This window comes from Pleurodeles waltl, chromosome 1_2, assembly GCF_031143425.1.
Source record: "Pleurodeles waltl isolate 20211129_DDA chromosome 1_2, aPleWal1.hap1.20221129, whole genome shotgun sequence".
Lineage (NCBI taxonomy): Eukaryota > Metazoa > Chordata > Amphibia > Caudata > Salamandridae > Pleurodeles > Pleurodeles waltl.
The window spans coordinates 1196873053-1196888858 of NC_090437.1; positions in this window are offsets into that span (position 1 = coordinate 1196873053).

Sequence of the window (15806 nt, forward strand, 5' to 3'; positions counted from 1 at the left end):
GATTGGCAACACATAATAGCTACCTATCCGTGTCTAAGGTTATTCTGGGACCGGTTTTTCTCTCTCTTGAGTAATAGAATGAATAATATTCTCTGTATCAACATTCGTACTATCCAGTTCAGATATGTTAGGAACAAGACAGTTTCTTCAGGTGTAGAGCACAAACACATCTTTATTTCAATGAAGGAGTCTTCATTGATATTACAAAGACGAAGATTGAGGGACACTCGTTGCTTGGGACACAAGGTCAAAAATGAACTGGTGGGGTATTTTGAATCAGCCTATGTGAAAAGTAATAATCACATAGATAAATATTGGAGAATATGGCAGTATCTGGATTTGTAAATTTTAAGATGCACACAATCCTTTAATATAAATATTGCCCCAGAGATTAAATAATATGAAAGGTATATTATGGTGTTAGTATGCATTTTTTCTTTGAATTCTTGTGTTATATTGTAAATTATGCAGAGGAGATCTGTGAATGGTGAGTTATATAACTGAACAAATATAAGTATAATTTTTGTTTATGTATTTTTCTCTGACTTTCTGGTACTACTGAATTAAAAAAAAAAAGACAACCTTGGCACCTGCTCATTAGTGTCTACCTCTAGGTTTCTGTTTATCACTTTTTTCCACTTCCATTTACTTGCATTGAGAAAAAGTGTATAAATGTAGCACTAAAATGTATGGATTTTAGAATTACCTGCTTCAGCAGATGGGAGGTTGAGCCTCTGGTCCATTGATTAGGTAATTTCCATCATTATTTTGAATGCTTGCTGGCTATTTTTGCATTGAAAGCAAGTTAGATTTCTATGCACTGTCCCGAGTGTGTGTTTCATTTCTCTTAGAAAGGAAAGACACCCCGTCCCTACAATATTAAGTAGCTTGAAGAAACAGAGGTTTAAAGTTTACACGATTTGCTGTTTCCTATATTGGAGGACCATCAAAGTACACCTGCTGGCCTCTAAGAATAATACTGCAGCAGCAGATGCATCCTTTGTTGTAGGAGATACCTAATGGTGACATGAATTAAAGTAGCATCCTTAATTGATGCAGACATAGCTAATTTAGGATCCAATTGGTTCTGAAACTTATGTGTGTGATACCTGTCCTAAGGAAGCGATACTGAGTGAATGATGGATACATGCAGCCCCAGGTCACATGCGTCGTGCTGTAGAGGGAGGTATGCCCTTTATAGATGTTGTTTCTAGCTCTGGAGGTAGCTGTTGTCATATTACCTATGGGAGGAATACATGTACAAATGTACTGGGGAGATGGAGCTGGTGACAGGTTGGTAGAACCTTGATGTCAGTATACGTGATGTGAGCTTGTGATTGGTCAGATAAATAAGCTGAGATTTAAAGGTTTGCCCGCCTGAATATGAGAGAGCGAAACGGACAGGGGCAGAGAGAGAGAGAATTATTTTCACAGTCAAGGCCAAAGCATCCAACAGTTGAATTGGACAGGGGAGAAGTAGGCGTTTTCTAAGCCACCGGTAGATGTATCCAGAGAAGAGTATGTGAATTTGTAACAGATTGGAGGCATAATGTATGATTTCCAGCCTCATATGTGGACAGAAACCCCCGGGCTAGCCCCGTATACAGGTTCTAGGTTTGTGTTAGTTCCATGCAGAGTAGGAGCTGCATATCGTGAGTAAACTCCCAGCTAGACACGAGTGGTGGTATGCTTATGGGTGTCAAAGGATGGAGGGTTGTTTGACATTGTGCTGGCTTTCTCAAAATGTAACATATTGTTGAGCATTAGGTCACACTGCTATGAGTTGTGAGCCATGGGTTTTCTTCATCCTGGTGACCTACGGCATGGATGAATATGAGGATGCATGACACCCATTAATATGTATGTGTAGGCGACCATGTTTTGTATGAGGGATCTACGCTTATTCTAGAAGAGTTCAAAATGGCTAATCTACACGGATGAGATGGTGGGTAGGTATGGATAAATTCTTTGCAGCTTAGAAAACATTATCTTGCTACCTGAGAGACCGAGTGTGTGACTTCTAAATAGTGGGGATTTTCCATCTTCTTGCACAGCTAAAGAGGAGAATTAAGGGGGTTATTCCAACTTTGGAGGAGGTGTTAATCCGTCCCAAAAGTGACGGAAAAGTGACGGATTTACCACCAGCCGTATTACGAGTCCATTATATCCTATGGAACTCGTAATACGGCTGGTGGTATATCCGTCACTTTACCGTCACTTTTGGGACGGATTAACACTCCTCCAAAGTTGGAATAACCCCCTAAGTGTTGCATTTACTAACTTGAAGTTAGTAAATGCACCACACGTATATCTAACTGTGTTGTCCCACAACTTAAATGTATGATGTGAGGAAGTGAATTATTAATTAAGGTGGTAGCCCATCACATGTAATAAGGTCACCAACTTGTTAGGTCTTGACAAAGGTTTCGTAATTTAAACCTGAAGTCAACCCCTGGTAACTATGGCACAAAGCACACAGGCTTGCTTAACCTTCAGAAAACGTGTAAAGCATTTAAAAGTATCAAAACAGTTAAAAAGTCAGAAACACAACACGAAATATGTTGCACTCTAATTTATAAAACTGGAGAAAAAAACCAAACAGAACAAAATTACACCAAAACACCAAAAACCCAATAAACCAGGAGATATATTTTTTAAGTTTTAAGGAAAAAAACGCAAAGAAAAAGTAAAGTGGCAATTAGTAGTCACTGTTCACAGTTGGCTGGGTCCTAGGCATGATTAAAGGCCAACCCTGATGCAATGCTGATAGGAAGCAGTAAGCGGGTTCATCCTGGTCACAGATTTTACCTTTGGACTTAGTGTATTTCATGGAGCTCAAAATTATACAGCCGGCCGAGCCGGAAGCTGTATCTGATGAAGTCAGACACCTTTCTATGAGGTCCAGCTAATGTGCTGGGAGTCTTGGAAGTCCAAACATTTGTAAGTCTCAACTTTTCAGAATTTCTGGGGGAGCTACTCTTGGTCAATTCTGCGGCTCTCAGGAGCTCAGGGACAGCATTTAGGGACAGGATTCTCTCCAGCAGAGGCCAGAAACTAGGTCCAGTCCAGCTCAATTTGCAACTGGTCAGTTAGGCACAGGGTCTGGGAAAATACTTCTTGCAGCTGGTTGTGTGCCTGTAGCCACATAGAAGGTCAGTCAGCTGACTCTAGGAGTCCACTTCTTTGCGCTAGGTACAAGTGGAAGCATGGCCAGCCCTTCACTTCTCCTCACAAGTTTCAGAAAGCAGGCTCAGTCCTCTTCTGGTCTGCCACAGGTTCATAAAGTATTCTAAAGGGCTGGTGGTGAGGTACGAATAGGTGCCATCCTTAGTGTCCTAGGCCAGTGGTTCCCAACTTGTGGTCCGGCAGGGACCCCTGGGGTCCACGAAGCCTCCTCATGGGGTCTGCTACTGCTTAGAAAATTAAGTAATATTAACTGGTTAGGTCCCCAGTTTTCAGTACTGACTCAGTGGTGGGTCCCCAGATTCCAATAATGATTCAGTGGGGGTCCCTGGGATCCAGTAATGATAAAGTGGGGGCCCACAGAAGTCAAAATGTTGGGAACCAGTGTCCTATGCGGCATTCTTGCATCTATACCGATGGAGTCACTGTGCTAATAAAGTGAAAATGATCACTAATTCATATAGAATCTTCCGGAAGGCCCTGAGGAACAACGAGAAGCCAGCGGGACTCTGATGTGGGACTGTGATGTTGAGCCTGAGCTCTACAGCTTGAGTGGAGAAAATCCTAGACTCAGCAGTCCTAATTAAACAAGTGATGGAAAGTAACCTCAAATTCTGTTCTTTCCTCCAGTGCACTCAGACACTTGGTCGCGGAAGACAAAATTGATGGTGGTGCATGAAGAAATGATTGTGAAAGGCCTTGCTGCCTCTGTGACTTGTCCAGCGTGTCTCAGGATGGGACACAAGTGGAAGCTCTTTTTCCACTCACAAGTGGAGCAGGTCTTGTCCTTTTTGAAAGAGTTGGATCCAGGCAGTGGGTGAATACCTTGGTGGTCTACTACACTTCTGCTGATTTACGTTCTGGGAAAAAATCCACACCAGTGGTACCCAAGGAGGCCACACCAGGGATGCTCCCTCAGATTTAACGGGGTGAGGAATCCGATGTGAAACGTAGCCCTGTAAACTGACTTTTTTGTTATCTCAGCTTTTTTCTACCCCATATGTGGCCATCAGGCCCCTGTGTTTTGACATTGTTTGGATGAGCTTAGGTTATCTGTTGTGTATATAGTGGATTTATGATTGTGAGTAAGCTTTAGCCTCCTCTGCTCAAGTGATAACGTTTTTTGATGCATATATTCTTATTTCTTTTTTAGTTTATTTAATCTTTAATGCTATAAAACACTCTAGGGGCGGCTGCCTAATCCTGAGAAGGAACACAAAGTGGCCCCTTGGGTAGTGACCTTTGCTGCTGAGGAGAGATGAACGAATTGGTCCAATCAGCTGTTAAAAGTTACACATCGTTAGCTTTACAGATGGAGATCTTCTGATGCAATTTCTTCTTTTGGATTCATTCCTCGTGCCTATTTTAATGCACGTTCCTGAGCGCCACCAGGAAGCTCCAGGGAGGAAGGATGCAGGCAAAGGCGGAAGCCCCGGGATTGTCTTCTTTGGAAGTCAGCATTAATCACTACCAAGAAGCTTTGAAATCAAGGCTGATTAAACAGGAAATGGGACCTAAAAATATACCGTTTGACAACAGATTTTCACACCAAACCAAGTGACTCAGAGCAGGGATTAGACTGGGTTTCATGTGTCTAAGGCGAGGAAGGAAAATGGGCCCTGGCTCGATATTGAAATAAAGTTGTACTAGGGGTGCAGTGGGTCCATCACACCCTTGAACCTCGGTGTCACCCCACAATTTCCCCATTCTGTCTTTGTTTCTCTGCTATCACCATCCTCTGTCCTCTACTCCCCCTTTTATGTCCCTCCCCCTCTCTAATCTTTCTAATCTCTCTTCTCCCTCTTCTGTCCCTCGCTCCTCCTTATCGCCTTACTTCCTTCTCTCTCGATATTCCTATTTCTAACCCTTTCCTTTTTTCTGCCTTTGCCCCTTTTGCTCGTCCTCAGCTCCCTTCTCTTTCTCTCTAATGCTTAACTCCCTCTCCCATTCTTTCCTCCTCTCCTTTCTATCTTTCACACTCTCCTTTTCCTTCATCCCTTTCATCCAGTGTTTAATTTGTAATTAAAAACGTGCCGGTGCCCAAAGCTCTCCTCTGAAACATGCGGCTGCTGCATTTAGATGTGCGAGCACTGAGTACTGAGGCAGCCTTATCCTAAAGCCATCTCGGGTCTCTTTAATCCATCTACAGCCTCTCCCTGCCCCTTGAGCTCACTCTTGCAGCTTTCTGCTTTCTCCCTTTATGATTTTCCATCTGTCTTTGCTCCGTCTTTCCCAACTATGTAATTGCCTGATACAGAAAAATAAGTGCCAGCCCTCAAAAATAAGTGCCGGTGTCCACCCACCCCCCCACCCCAGCAACCATCGGCTCAAATTAAGCACTGCTTTCCTCTCTTCTTTATCTTCTACTACCTCCTGAAAGAAAAAAAAAGACAGGCCCAAGGAGGCTTTGCGTTTAAACATTTCTGAAAGACCACCCTCTAACATAACTGCAGATTGTGCAGGGCAGCCTGCCCCCCCCCCCCCCACCTATGAGCCCCCGTGCCACTGGATTGGCTGCACCACTGGTAGTTACACCCATGACTCAGATGCTTCCATTCCAGGGATCTGTATTTGACCGCATCATCACAGGTTTGAAACCCAGTGAGTCCAAGAGTACACCTGACTTGGCTAATAATAAACATCCGTTATCTTCAAATAGTGTCGAGACCTACGGGGAGGGGGAAGTGTGTGTGCTCTATAAATACACGTTGTGTTTTTTGTATATCTTTGCTAATAGGCTTTTGATCTGTGAGTGCTAAGCAAGTGATCTATGTCTTTTGGGATATTTCCCTGACGAAACACGTGTTGGCTTGGATGCAGAGAATTATTGGAGGAAATAAATATCACGCATAAAAGTGCATTTACTCTACAGAATTGGATGGACTAATTATGGATATGAGTGGGATGTGTGCCTGAACTTATAGATTTATTGCTGATCATAGTGTTTTGGGGGTGTTTGCCCTGCTCAATGCACCGTGTGAGGTATCACAAGCAAACAAATTGGGGCAGGTAGCACCAGTATACTCCTGGGAAACTTCCCGGTGACACTAGCAGTACACCACACTGCTGTAAATTTACAAATGGACACATTGGGTCCAATGCGTCAGTTTGTAAAGCTTTGCGTCACATTTTACCTGCACCAGGTGTAATGTATGAAGGGTAGGCATTCCCATGGAAAAAGCCACGAAGAAGTGACGCAGTGAACTGTACAACTTTTCCTTATGTCATTCTACAACTTCACCCTGTCAAAATTTTACCATCTGCTCAGAGCAGGCATAAAATTGACGCAGGTTTTTTTCCTATAGGTCTCGCCTCACATTGCTGGAGTTGTGTCAGTTTAATGATGCAACTCCAGCAATGCCTCAGTTTAGTACCAACGGATGTGTCAGAAATTCTGACGCATCTATGAAAACGTGCACCATGTAGCTCTGTATTGTAAAAACAGCGCATCCATGGTGCTAACAGAGGATGTGCAACAGGCGCAAGAAATCTGACACATCAATACGTCAGGTTCTTGTAAACGAGGCCCCTAGACACCTTGGAAACCAAGTGTGTGCTGTGTTTTACCATAGGATATGCTGAAAAGGGTAGGTAATTGGTATTGTCATAATCAAGCCTCAATTCTATAACCACATTTAATACTGAAATATAAAGAATATTTTCCAGAAAAGGAAGTAAGACTTTAAATGATTGTAGTTTTCAGTAACAGCACCTTGAGACACTTGGAGGCAGATTTAAGGAATGTGGCGCTGCACCCAGTGCAGCGTCACTTTCCTTTCACCCCTTAGCACCCCCCTACCGCTTCCATGTGTGCGCCTATTTATAATACGACGCACCATGGCACAGAGTAGGGGGTGATAGCATTATTAGCAATTGATGTACTCTGCAGGAGTAGTGCCGAAATGTTGGTACCACTCCTGCAGAGTACCTAGGGACCCATTATAAATAATGGTATGCCCTCTTTTAATGCCTGCTCTGAGTAGGTGTTAAAAGTGCCGGAATAAATGGCGCAAGGAAATCTGTTAGGTTTCCTTGAGCCCTTTTTTCGGCCCCCCCTAAATATGGCACGTGGAAAATGCCTCCTTAACACCACATTTACGTCAAAATAAATGCTGCAAATGTGGCACTAGGGGCTTATAAATATGCCCTCTAATCTTTGAATGGAGACATTTGATCTTTGAGTGAGAGTTAAATATTTGAGTTAAAAATTAAACCCAATTTTCGACAGTCTTGAGAGAAGCAGGACAAGACCTCATCTCATATGTACAATCAAGCCAAGTGCTATTTAGTCAATGGCTGGTGGACACACCAGCGGCTTAAGGAGCTTATAAATAAGCCACCATTTTTCAAAAATCATCTGTCACCAGCAGAGATGTCTGCAAAGGACTGGGTCGTTGAAGTTTGTTTATGATTCTAAGTAATTCTTGAGACAGATTTATTGAGTTGCCCAGCTCAAGAATTCCTTGAGAAGTATTACTTTTTTGCTTGTTTGGTCAATTCTTTATACATTTTTCAGGCTTTTGTGTATTAGATATTAGCCTCTACATAATAATCTCTGTGCTGTTTATGTTCCAACTGGCACATTGTCAGTTTACCCTTGGTTAATTCTGGCATGAACATTGGATTGGCTTTTGTGGGTGTACTGGACAGTTTAGTGGTTTCGGGAATAATCTTTTCCAATTTGACAAGCAGTGAAGTACACAATAGTTCAGACAACTGAAAAGGATTAAGATTAGCGTTCTTCATTCATAAATCATTTAAATTATGCAGGTTGCTAAATTGTCAGTGTTACACTTTTCCCTGGTGTTCTTGCATCTTACATTCTGCATTTTTAAATCTGATCCTAGTAGCCCCAGAAAGCCAGTCATTAGTTTTAGCAGGTGGTAAATGTCTGATTTTATTAAAAGCAACTCTGGCTAGGAAGGTTAGATCTTTTGGAGTTTACTCTTTAGGAAAATAAACGTTTGAATAAGGTTTGGATTTACAATGAATTCTAATGAGAATCAATGATTTGGTTAGACAAAATCTTTGTAAATCCCCAGACGACATCAAATCCTGATTTAGCCGCCCCAATTCACTCTTCTGGAAAAATATCTCCATCTTCCAGACATCTACACTGCTGCAGCAATACTGGTTTCTGAACAGAAGCTCTGTGGGTAACTCTCAACAACCCAGAGATGAAAGTCATTGCTGTGGTAGCCTACAAGCAACGAGTCACCTTTAAGACACTCTCTCATTTAAAAATTTAATCTACCCCGGTCCCTGAACATAGTGTACAGAAAATAAAATGGACTCATAAGCTGACGTTTTGAGAAAAATGGTTGAATTTCCAAAATATTTCTAAAGTTAATTGAATGATAAAAATCAAAAGGCCACCTACACTGAATCATACAACCACATCTTCCAAAACTCTTAAATTCCATCTTTCTCTAAGAACTATACTAAAGAGCTCTGAAGCAAATGAGCATAGCTCTTGGAAACCGGCCCCTGACACCCCACCCGGCAACCTTCCTGCCCATCTCTTTCTCTTTGGTCATCCCTTAATATTTCCTCCGGTCGCCATTACTTGCTAACGGAATGTACAAATCACTTCCACAGTGGCGTTCCTCCATACTTGCAATCAAATTGACCAAATTTCTATAACTGAAAACTAAGTCCAAAGTTAAGCGAAAGGAACCTGATTTGTACAAGTAAAACCAAACAATTTACGACAACCCTGGTAGGCCAGTGATTCCCAAATCATGAGTAAGAGGTAAGAGTCACTCACGCTGCAGGACCAGTAGCTCAACTGAAGTCAAGTAAGTCTTGGTGTCTCCTCATAAATTAACATTGTGTTTTGTCGGATGTGGAACAACTTGTACGCAAAGTCACTGGAACAACTTGTATGCAGCATCCTTGGAGAAAGACTGGGATCATCAACACAGTTTTCCGGCTACCATGATTTGAATGGAAGACGGCACTGAAATGCATTAACCCAAACAAAAGGAGTAGGTGGTAGGAACTGTGCTTGTGTCAACAGGTAAATATTGGCAGGCAGTCGCTACTGTTTAACGGTAAAAATTAACTTTGCCCAGTTACCAGAGTGAGAAATTACCACCTGTGATAGTAGCATTATTGTTGGTTGTAATACCAACAGCACTACTCATTAGAGCAAAATACTAACCAAAAATGAATTTACTACTCAATATATTATTGACTGATCTTAACAATGTGAGGTGTTGCTTATGTGTGGTTACTACTTTGTAAACAGTCATGCAAATATGTGAGAAGTCTTTGGTACTACAAGGTCCTGTTCATGTAATTATAGTATAATACATGGGATTCTGCAATCCCTGTGTAAATGTGTGTCTCTAATTTCTCTATAATGGCGACTTGTGACGCAGCCAGTTGCCCATTATAAAGAAAAGACATCAGAACTCGACTATTATAAGTTATTGCAGCCGAGTTCTGACTTCACAATGCCTACTGCCACAGCCAGCAGGTGAGAGGCAGGTCAAGTCACAGAGCAGCTGTAAAGCAATGAAAATAAAATGCTACTTTTATTTATTCTGCTATATTTTTCTAGCTTACAGTGACTAGCAGTAAGGACATGCTTATTTTTTGCATTCCTTAGATGATTATAGAAATGTTTGAATCTTGCTATGCATTCCGAGCTATTGCAGCTTTTTTTTTTTTAAAGAAAAACTGACTTGTATTGACATTGAATCGTTTCTAATTTTATTTGCAACAAATATCTAACAGGTTTTTGATGTGCTTAATTTTGCAAAAGAAGTTCTATTTTTATACTTCAGTGTATGAAAACATGCTCTCTCTTACATATTAAAGAGCTACATACCAAGGGTTTAAGTGGTTTGTGGAAAAGTGATAGTGTGACCATCTTTTATATGGGATAAATTACCCCCTGCTGTACATAAGGATATTGAAAGCCACCTCAGAGTCTCAACCCCTTATAAAGGAACTCGGCCTTTGGGATCATTCCTCCATAGGATTATGGGACTCTTGGTGACTTGCTATATCCTTATAATGTGCAACAGGGGATAATTTATCCCTTATATACTTTTGGCCAGTTGTATTTTGACCACCCAGAATATACTGATTTATTGTTTACTGGTCTGCAGTAATTATGACTGGAGGCATTAACCCCAGACACTAATTCTATAAAGCATGGCAGTAATCTCACCTGGCGGTAATATCAGCAGAACTGTAAATGTCATCTAAATACGTTAGCACTGCCCATAGAGAGGCAATAAGGCCTGTCCCCACCACCGAGAACACTGGGTACCTTCAACAATAACATGGCTATACCATTTGAGTAGCTTATGAAAGTTATATAAATCTTTAGCAGCACATGAATGAGTAATAACTTGGCGAGCAGCACAGACCAGATGTTTAAAGTGGGAGGAAGGACTGTAAGCCACATCACTGTCAGACAGACAGAACTGCAGCAGCCCCATGAAAAGCCCATCAGGTAATAATACTGAAATGTATTGCTTGAGTCAATGAACCGCGGCCTTCCACGAACACCAAAGGCCAGATTTACCAACATTTTGCACTGTTTTGGGGTTTCAAAAGTTACACAAAGTAGCACAAAATGTTTTTTTTTGTAATTTACTTTCCAGCTCAAAACAGGTTTAGTGCTGGAAAGTGCAAAAAAGTAAAGCAAAGTAGCTCTTTGTGCTGCTTTGCGTTACTTAGCATCAAGGTGGCATTACATGGGCTGTCCCATGCAACTACCCATGCTTTTTTAACCAAACCCCTATCTACCAAAACTTTGAGACAGTGTTTTGCACCTAAAATTAACACCATTTGGAAGCAGGCGTTAAAAGGAGAATTTTTTTAATTTGAGCTTTTTTCCGACTTTGTGTGTATGCTGCACTCTATAGCACACATACAAAGTAGGATACCTTTTAAAAGTTGTCTAGGCATAGTATTTTTGACTGGAAAAGAACCCTACCAGTAAAAAACCTATGCTAGACTGACAATGTGATGCAAAGGTGTATGTGTGGTGCATGGCAGCAAAATTCTGCCCCAGCGCTAGGGGGAGGGGAGGAGAGTGCCATATCTCTGTAGATGTGGCGCTCTGCTGCTTCCTCCCTGTCACGCAACACAGTGCAGCATTTGTGGATGTTGCGCCGTGTTGGGTGACACTTTGATAAATCTGCCCCGGTTTTTTCTAAACTAAATTTACTGAACAATAAAGACATTTACGCCTAGTACCCATCAGTAACAAGGGCACAATGAATCTTAATGCAAGCAAGAAAACTGCCCCAATTCCCTGAATATGTAATAAAAAAATAGCTAGTAATCAAGGTGAAGTAGACACCTCACACCTGTGTTACTGCACCTGCTGCATCCTGCTACCTGTGCGAAACATTAGAATAAAAGCAATCTCACAGCACTAAGTGCACCTTGTTGCACCCAGGTACACAGGACAACCATTTTATCATTAGTGCTAATAGAAGCTCACTCAGCATTGACGGAATAGGGGCTACGTGGGCAACCACCTCACACATCAGATGTTGGAGGGTGTGCCAAACCTTTGCTACAGTTGGAGAGCTGCAAACATGGGTAAGCCATGGCTGTCCATAGTTTGCAGCACAATCCTTCTAAGCACATGCTCTGTCCATTGTGACACCACTGGCCTTCACCATACTACCCATTTGTTATGAACAGGATGAACCCTTGAGCCATACGTCAGAAGGAAGAGCTACTCACTATACAGCACAAAAGTTAGCTGGAGACACAATAGCACCACAGGGGTCAGAAGGTGGACTGGCTGTCCAAACTATCAGTTACAGTGTTTATTAAAAAAATATTTTATTAGCATTTGTAAAATAGTAATGAAAAAACAAAGGTTTGCGGACAAACGATTGTGGACAATATAGATTGTAGACATCTTTGATGCTCCACCTCATCTTATATATTTGCATCTGCTCAATACTTCTATCCCTCTCCATTATAAACACCCACGCCCTCCCCCCCCCCGATTCTATCTCAAATATATCTCAGTCTAGGCCCTGCTTGCCATTCTCCACAAACCGTCTCTTGCCCTGTGACCTATCGCCTATCCCAAAGTCCATCTGGATTCCTCAGTAATTAACCATCTCCCTTCAACTTTTACTGTGCTTTTGTGGGCACAATATACGGGGGAGCTATACACTCATGCAGCAATCCATAATTACCTTCCACATCTTCAAAATTGACCTTTAGCACTCCTTCATACTTGTGCAACATCACGCTTAGCAACCACCAAACCAAGTCACAGCAGGGTTCTCTTATATCAATCACAATCCACGTCTGTGGAGCAGTAAAAGTCTAGAATCTCTGGGGAGAGTCTAACCTATAAAGGGCCCAGGCATAAAGGAACCCCTATCCAGAACACCTCAAGACTGCTACTTTGCCACGTGGCGTAGAAAAATTCCCCTTGCTGGGTAGAACATTGAAGGCAAAGTGCTGTGGCAACCATGCCCCTGCTCTACAGCCTATCGCTGGTGAAGTAGACTTGATGGAGGTATTTCAACTAAATGATGCAAAATCTGGTCACAATGGTAGATGTGTGGGGATTCCAACGCCTCCCGCCAGTCATCATTTGCAGTTGGGCCCAGGCCACGTTCCCAGGGTTCATCAACCGTGTAAAGGTGTCAGGGGTTTCATCCAACAACGGACTTCATCAGGGGGGATGTATCCATATAAGTATAGTAGTTGTAATTTTCATTGTATTCCGCTACCTCACAAATAATGATACTGATGTACTGTATTCTGCCCAAGTAGGATATGTATAGTTGCAAGCACGGCACCAAAAGCAGGAAATTCCTCATACGAAACGCGTTAGCTGGGCTGATGGCAAAGTAAAGAAAATCAATAAAACTATTATGATACTACTACATGGCTCCTCGTTGGATGATTGGAGGATGAACCAGATTTCTGAGGACTATTACCTTTTGACGCTTTGATGAACTTTCATTACTCACATAAATGATTTGTGTGTACTGTAAGCGCTCTTCTTCATTCCGTGGGTTGTAATATTGTGGATTAGCAATTGATTTATGGTGCAAAAGATATAAATCAAGTTTAAAAAAAAAAAACAAAAAAAAAAGAGGAGAACGAATGATAAGGAATAGGGGACCAGATGTACTAACATCAGAAATACTGATTTCCTAATTGCAATTGCCTCTGAATCACAATTAGGAAATAAGTATTTCTAATGTACAAAACCTTTTATTCTAATTAGCGATTCTTCGCAAACCAGCCTAGCTAATGAATATTAATGAGGTTGGGGGCAATTTGCAACCCATATGGAATTGGTGCAATTACAGGGATGGTGGCCAACTTGGGTCAACAGTCGGCCAAGTCTGTGATCACTATTCAATAAAGCAATTATTATTAGTATTTTTTTTTTTTTAAATGCAGCCCATTTTTCCTGAAGAAAAACAAGATGAAAATTAAATGTTTGTTGTCCACCACTGCCTGCTCTTAAAAAAGTGTTGTTTTAACATCCCAAGGGGACCCCTTCCAATTTGTGAATGGGTTACGGCCAATTTTAAACTGGTGGTAAATATATTACTGGTTTGCGATTGAAATTTGGTCACAAAACAATAACACATACTATGCCGATTCGGTATTTGGATGTCCCTTTCAAATATCAAATCAGTATTTGTTTGCAAACCCAAATTGTGATTTGCTAGCAAGTGACAAAATCGTAATTTGGTGTTTGTACTTTGAAAAAGTGTTTTTGCAGTTGCAAACAGCTCGATCCTGTGAGTTGGGCCATTTGCAACCACAAAAATGCTTTGTACATCTGGGTCAAAGATCTTAGCTCCATGGAGTAATATGGTCTTAAAGCACTAAGCAAGGGTGTCTGCTCTACTTTATATTTTTGCTTCAGTATGCAACCACCGATCCTTGTAAAACATGCATAGCCTGGATGTATTTAAGGTACGGCAATTTAGCACCTCATAGAATTAAACACATTGGTTTGGGAGAGAAAAATAGATAACCATTTAGTGGCCAAATTGTACAAGGTGAACGCAGGAAACTGTCTATCGATCCAGGTTTCCACTTGACCACATTGTGTGATTCTAGGTAATTATTTTTTTGCACAGTGTCTCCTTTTTCCTCAAAATTACTTGAGAGCACTTTTAAATGTATCAGTTCAGGGTGTGAGCGAACAAAAACAAAATATTGTAATGTTACTCCATCTATAGGAAAATGACAACAGACTTCTCTCTTGGTTGACTAATAGCACTGTTGTCAGGGCAGTGGCAGAGGATCACTCAAAGCAATTGTCACTCAATGCAGGTGTATAATTTGATATAATATTCTTATAATATTAATATAATATTCTAAAATGCGTTGCAACATCACATTATGAAGAAATACACAGTTTGGAAGTCTGAAGAGTCTTCCTCATATATGTACAGGACTCTTGGAGCTAAGCAGCAGCTGGTCCTCCACCCCGCACCTTCCACCACCGCCATTTTAATGCACGGAAGGTCAGCGCTGCTTGTGACGACACAGCAGGAGACAGGAGACAACCAAATGCAAAAAAAAACATTATTTTGACGCAAGCGTGGTCTGCCTGGTAAGCTTTACATCCATTTGTTTCATATTGGTTGTAAAGTGCCTGTAGATACACTAAATAACTAATGACGACGACACTACACAGGTGGTTACTGGCCTCAAACACACGCACCCGTGCCCTTTTATTAGTAGGGTCACCTCACTGATGACGGCTGTACTGGGTGGGTGTGGGGGGTATTAGGAGGGGACAGCTGCATGACGTGTTCAGCAGGACACTACAGCGCTGAGGCGCTGCAGGCGATAAACACGGTCAGCCTGCCCACCAGCACTAAAACTGGAACCCACCCTGGCAACCCAACGGGAAAACATCCAGGGTCTCGTACAGCCAGTCCGGGCCTGAACGCAGTTGTGGCATGCTGGCTTTCAAAGAGGATGATTTGGTTGCTATGGTTGAAAAAAGCCAACATTTCTAAAGAGTTAAACGTAACAGTATTCTCCTCTGCTGGGGGTAACAATATTGTAATTTGCTATGATTAGGGTGGTACTGCCATTTGAGTTAGCAATGATAGGGATCCAGATTCTGATGGGACTTCATGGAGACGAAGAGCTGCTAGTTACCAATCAATCAGAGTACTTGTAAAGCGCACTACTCACCCGTGAGGGTCTCAAGGCGCTTAGGGGAGGGGGGGAGCTGCTACTGCTCGAACAGCCAAGTCTTGAGATGTCTCCTGAAGGTAAGTAGGTCTTGTGTCTGACGCAGGTGGGTGGGAAGAATGTTCCACAAATACCGTATTCTAAAGGATGACAGTGTTAAGGGAATCTGGCAAGAGGCCAACAGTAGTCCAAGTTACTGGGATCATAGTATGATTCAGAAACTTTTTTTAGTGTATTGTGTACAATACCAGTGGTGAATGAAGTTTTAAAGATGTGGCATATGAAGGACGTCAATTGTTGGAGAAGTGTTTAGCTAAGAGAAAAGAATGGCATCATCAGGGATCTGTGGGGCGCAGAGTGGAGGAGGAGGTAATCAGCCCGGAGGAGGGACTCAAGCGGTCTATTCATTATGGATAGAAAGCAGAGTAGTTGTGATGTGATGGAGATGA